Source organism: Alosa pseudoharengus, unplaced genomic scaffold (genome assembly GCF_046254945.1).
Source record: "Alosa pseudoharengus isolate Yale_2024_CS ecotype anadromous, Long Island Sound unplaced genomic scaffold, YU_APseudo_1.1 YU_APseudo_1.1_scf_16, whole genome shotgun sequence".
NCBI lineage: Eukaryota > Metazoa > Chordata > Actinopteri > Clupeiformes > Clupeidae > Alosa > Alosa pseudoharengus.
The window spans coordinates 27,214,026-27,220,127 of record NW_027468630.1 but is presented as its reverse complement, the minus strand read 5'-3'; the positions used below and the strand labels follow the sequence as shown (position 1 = coordinate 27,220,127).

The 6,102-nt window shown below is 46.9% G+C and overlaps 1 long non-coding RNA gene across 1 annotated transcript; it reads right to left on the bottom strand.

The window, feature by feature from the left end:
* Positions 1–3,858: 3,858 nt before the first annotated feature.
* Positions 3,859–4,213, bottom strand: LOC143126295 (uncharacterized). Its single transcript, XR_012987446.1, has 3 exons — positions 4,134–4,213; positions 4,000–4,051; positions 3,859–3,924 (listed from the first exon to the last, which is right to left on the bottom strand). It is a non-coding gene; the product is annotated as an uncharacterized LOC143126295 (long non-coding RNA).
* Between the last annotated feature and the right edge of the window lie 1,889 nt (positions 4,214–6,102).

Genomic DNA, 6,102 nt, shown 5'->3' with positions numbered 1-6,102 from the left:
GTGCTGTGAATTAAGTGTGCCCTGTACACTAGCTGCTCCCAGACACAGAACAGCAGTCTTCCCACACACACACCTGTGATGACCACACTGCTTTCCTCCAGCGTGAGCAAAAGAGATGGAGATGATGAGATACAGTCATGACAGACACATCTCTTGTTTTTATCAAAAAGACCTTTCTGCACCTCTCTGTCAGCCTTGGGGGGGGGGGGGGGGGAGTGGGGGTGGGTGCATCGTTGCTTAGTTTCAAATGCCCCACCTTGTCTCCCTTTTCCTACACACTTGAGTCGATTGTAACACAACACACTGTGAGAGTCAAGCACGCTGAAGACAAGGGCACTCCATTTGTAGAAGCCGACACTGGATCTCATGTGAAATGCAGACAGGCTGGATCTGCTGCCATAGACGGACGGCTGGTTAATAACAGAGCCATGTCTCACTGTAACGGCAGAGTTGATGTCCATAACAAGGTAATTACAGCAACGTGAGAAACTTTAAAAACTATCCCAGGGCCAGTCCATGAGCGTGTAGGAACACATGCACGTAGCCCATGCCTGTTCTTTAATGGATCTCACATGCATTCTGTGGCCTTGATGCTTCATACGTACTGTAAGTACCATATGGATACAATATAAATACTTTAGAACTGAAGGAGAAGAAAGAAAGAAAGAAAGACAGAAAGAACGAGATATAGAGAAAGAAGAGAGTGGGTGGAGGAAACACTCGTGGCTTGTCTTTCCAGGCGCAGTACTTTCCTGATGGCTGTAGGGGGCACTGTGGCACCACAAAGCAGCCCACTCCTCCCATCCTCAGCGACAAAGGCACACCTCTCTCTCTCTCTTTCTCTCTCTCTCAGCATGGAGAGGCGTGGAGCGGAGCATTTGTTGGTGAAAGTAGAGAGCGTTCTCTGGGTAGCGTGTGCGCACATACAGATACACAATCGCCAAGGCACGGGGCGCTATCAGCAGCGTGCAGATCTGATTTCAGCCTTCCTAAAAAAGTCAAATATCTGATACCTGCCACAAATATTAAGTGTGTTTTCATCTTTATTGTGTTCCAGCCAGCGCTTTAATTCCAAACACACAGAGAAGTGTTTTGCGAGGCTGTGGTAAATGATGATGGCGGTGGGAGAATCATTGGCGTGACAAAAACGAGGTGCGACACATGCGCCATTGCGCCGCAGGAGGCCAGGGGGCTGATGGGAGTTTTTCTGCTGTCGATTCTCGCTGACCGGCATTTGTTAAGTGATGAAATTTGACAGGCCCGAGCCGGTCGGCACACTCCTCAATTACTCCTTATCGTCCTCACTCTCCTATCTTTCCTGGTTCCCTGGTTTCCTTCCCTGTCTTTTAATTCATTTTCCATTAAACTCGCCGCAAGTTTTTCATAGATTCTTCTCTCTTCGCACTTAAGTCTGTCTGCACAGAGTACAGTCTCCCCACATTCTCATCACTCTCTCTCTCCCTCCCTCTCCCTCTCTCTCTTTTACACAAAAGAGTGTATGAAGTACAGTCTCCCCACATTCTCAAACTCCTCTTCTCTCTCTCTTACACAGCTTTTTTTTGCTCTTCTCCCTTTCTGTGGAATGCCTGATGTGAAGCAGTGTTGGCAAAGAGGAGGAGTTTAGAGAAAGTACGGTCCACTTTTGTCTGGACGACATTGTTAGTAGTAGGAACTTTTTGTCTGTGCTAGTTGTTTGTGGGGAGTCGGGACATCATGGAAATGGTTGGAAGTGATAGAACGGTAGCTTTACTTTAGCACGTACACACACACACACACACACACACACACACACACACACACACACACACACACACACAGAGGCTTCTCGCCCACCTTTAATGTTCTAATGATTAACCGGTGGGTCAGCATAGACTGCACACAGAGACACAGAGACACAGAGATGCCTGAACTCAACAGAATTGGCTATAAGGAGGAAAGTCAAGTTGTGTGTAGAGAGAGAGTGTGTCAGATGGAAGGGAACTATAGAAGACTCCTCCACCTATACGGCTCTGAGGTCTGAGTACAAGAAGACAGACAGGGAGATTTCAGAAGAAGACATGTAGAGAGAGAGAGAGAGAGAGATAACAAGTGTATGGGATATAGAGCAAGGACAGGAATGAGAGAACGATAGACAGAGGAGGAGAAATAGAGAAAGAGAGAGAGAGTGTGTAGGTTGGAGCGAGATCAGACAGCGGCAGCAGCAGTGAACATGATGCAGGCTGCACGGAGCAGCACACAGACATGCTGTGGTGGATCAAAGCCTCGACCCTGTGCTGGTTTGGGGGCACAGAGAGGTGGAGGAGTACGGAGAGGAGGGCACAGGGAGGGAGAGAGGGGAGAGAGGGAGAGAGGGAGGGAGACAGACAGAAAGAGAGAGAGACAGAGAGAGAGAGAGGGAGGGAGAGAGAGATGAGGTGAGGGAGGGCTAGGGAGAAGGGGAGGAGGGGAGGAGGGGAGGAGGGGTTCGCTCCAAGTGTGTGACAGCCTAAGGCTCCCCTGTCAGGATCTGACTGATTTAACAACTCCTGCCTGATTCACAAGTTTCACAACTCCCTTTTATGACATGCGGGCAAAACAGGAGGATCTACTGACATGGAACACGTGCTCGTGCACACACACACACACACACACACACACACACACACACACACAAACACACTCAGAACCACAGAGAGATGATAGATCGGAAAGAGAGTGACATATGACAGATATGAGCGAGAGATGTGAGAGGGAGAAATGGAGAGACAGAAATATAGAAAGAGAGAGAGCGATAGATAGAAAGAGAGGGAGAGAGATATAAAGAGAGAGAGAGAAAGGAAAATGACATACAGAAAGTGATGAGACAAAAAGAGTTGATAAGAAAGAGAAGAGAAAAAAGATATATATATATATATATATATATATATATAGAGAGAGAGAGAGAGAGAAAGAGAGAGAGAGAGAGAGAGAGAGAGAGAGAGCTGAGTACAACAGATTGATTTAAATCCCAGTCTCTCTCTCCTCTCCACTGAGTGTTCTGTGAGAGCTGCTCCAGAGTCCAGCCCAGTCCACGCTACTTTCCCAGGAAGTGCCATCAACTAGCACTACGCCGTCGGAGGCCCTGCCCCTGAGAATATTCAATCAATTGGACTATAACTTGGTACATGAAGCCCAACCAGGCAACACAGGTTCGTGGTCACAGAAAACCAGAGGCGTGGTTCCAAAAATAAACTGTCTTTATTAACAAATATTAAAACATACAGGGAGTGGGTTCTCTCCAGAAAGTCAGAACCTTGGTCACTAAGGCACTGACACAAATGACCTACAAGGCCTGGACACACAATATACACAATCACAAATGCACAAATACACACACACAGCAGACTGTGTTGCAAAAGATTAGTGGGCTAACAGCTGATGGAGGGTAGGAAGAGCCAGGAACAGGGCTGAAGCTTACCCAGGGCTGGAGAGTATATCAGAGTAGAGTCTAGAGACACACCACACGTGAACATGTCAATACCAGATACTCAAGATTCACCACAGCAGGAAAGGTGAAGGGACACCACCACCGAGATAGCCCGCCACCCAATTGGCCTGCAGCTCCTGTCCAGCAAGAGAGGGAGAGATCAACGAATGAGCCACTAATTCTAATGCACACCATACAGTACATCGTATATGCACTCACACTCTGGAGACAACTTACAATAAAAACACAAACGTTCATTAATTTAGCAACCACAGCTTCTATGGACACTTAACACGCAGGGCGTTCAAGGCCACATTCAGACAGAATAAAACTGGACGAGAGCGTCCGTTGTACAGTTCTCCCGTGTGGAATGTTTAAAATGGACTAACACAACTTGGGCGCGGACAAAACAAAACAGCAGCGTTCGGAACTTGAACCAAGATGCCTTGATGTTGCCGCTCCTTGTGTTACCGCAAGCTCTGCTACATGAAAAAGATACAATTAAAAACCCGCGCAAGCTACATATTATTTTGAAGACGGTTAAAATTACATACCAATCAGCTGAGGTCGGCTATGAGGCCCATGTTCAGCAGCCGACAGCAAATCCTAAAACCCCCAAAGTTTGTGTTAGCTATACTAGCCTACAACATTTAGGAAACGTTACTCACGCAATGCCACGATAACCTACCAGGAATGTCACTGGATGCATGCACAGTGAGCAGGAGGCCAAAAGAGCACAAGGGATCCCGCGGTGAAGGCAGGAGTCAGGTGGACAACCAACAGTATGCAGCTATGACGTCAGCCTTCAAATTAAAAGCTGAAGTTAATATAGCCACTCCTATATGCTGATTGGCTCACCTCCGAATGCCAAGAGCCACTCGCAATGGCACTCCTGACCTAGGCAAGGGGCGTGGACCTTGTCCTGTTACATATATACTATATACTAGCACCAGTTCCCATCACCATCACAAGCACAGCTCTCTCTATACTATATACTAGCACCAGTTCCCATCACCATCACAAGCACAGCTATTCATACTCTTCCTGCATACTTATATCAGAACAGTTACAAAATAGTTTTGCATGCATGTTTTGTTCACACTAGATAAAGATGTCTGTTGCTACTGACTCTTGTCAAAGAATCTTGTAACACGTTCATCTATCTCAAAATCGTTCTGCATGTACACACACACACACACACAGACACACATGCTCTCTCTCTCTCTCTCTTTCACACACACACACACACACACACACACACACACACACACGAACAACCCCCCCCCCCCCACACACACACACACACACCATGCTTGGGCATGTGTGTGCTGGCATAGTGTTGCCCCAGCCTCTCTGCCACACACTAAGACTAATTAGTGGCAAGGCAGTGGGGCTCTACTTGATAATTGATGCTCTAAACAATGTGGAGGCACCATGGCCTCCTGATCCAAGCTTCTCCGCTGCTAAAGGCAAGCGTTTATGCTAATGCTACTGGCGCTAGTCCAGTCCTCTCTCTCTCTCTTGTTCCCCCTCTCTATTGTTCTCTCTTTCTCTCTCTCTCTCTCATTCCCTCTCTCTGTCTGTCTGTGTCCCTCTCTCTCTGGTTCTCTCTCTCTCTCTTTGTCTGTGAAGCTGCTGTCTTGTCTTTATCTTGCTCTAGTCTGTCATTCCACTTTCTCTGAAAAACACATTCAAAGGATGCTTTATTGGCAAGACCATAATGCTCCACAGTGCTATCAAAGCTTTTGGGAACATTTCAAAGCATTTGGCATCTTCCTCTCTCTTGCACTCTCTTCACCTTTTTATCCTTTTCTTTCTCAAACCACCACCCCTCTCTCTCCCTCTCTCCATACTTCTCCACTTCTTTCTCTCTGCAGTTTCTCTTTTCTCTGTCTGCACCCCCTGCCTCTCTGCAGTTCCCCGCCCCTCTCCCCGTCTCCAGGGCTAGATAACAGCAGCTTTAGAGTGGGCACAGAGGAGAGTGAACCGACTGAAAGGTGGTAGCTTCCTCTGGGGGACCATCCACAGTAGGAGTGAGAGCTCTGGCTATAGGTTAGCCCTCCGCCCCACCCCACACCACCCCACCCCCCTCTCTCTCTCTGGCCTGCTCCTAATTAAGACAATAAACAAGCATCAAACACAAGATAAGTCCTGTCAGGGCACCAGGGCCAGGCAGCAGCCTGTAGTGGGTGGGTAGAACAGGCTGAGAGGCTGCAAGTAAGTACACATGGGGCACATGGGAAGTGAACTAACACAGCTTGGAACAGTACATGTGGTTTTCTGTGCTGTGTAGGCCTGGTATGTGATATGATACTCAGTGTGGTTACATGCACACAAACAATCAGATTTCCCTCTAATTATTAACTCCAATTAAAAATGTCATGTAAACTGAGTTCTCAGATTGAACTCAGATTGTTCTCAGATATTTTATAAAATCGGAGAAGATAACCTGGAGTATTTGATTTCACTCCGATTAAATTTGTCATGTAACCAAATACTCCGATTAAGGCCTATTCACACCAAGAACGATAACGATAACTATAGCCATAACGATGAAAGCGTCCACACTGAACAACCATTAAACAAATTTGTGTTAATGAATGTGACGGTTAAAATTTGATGGGTTCTGATTGGCTATTATCTTTTTATCATTCTGA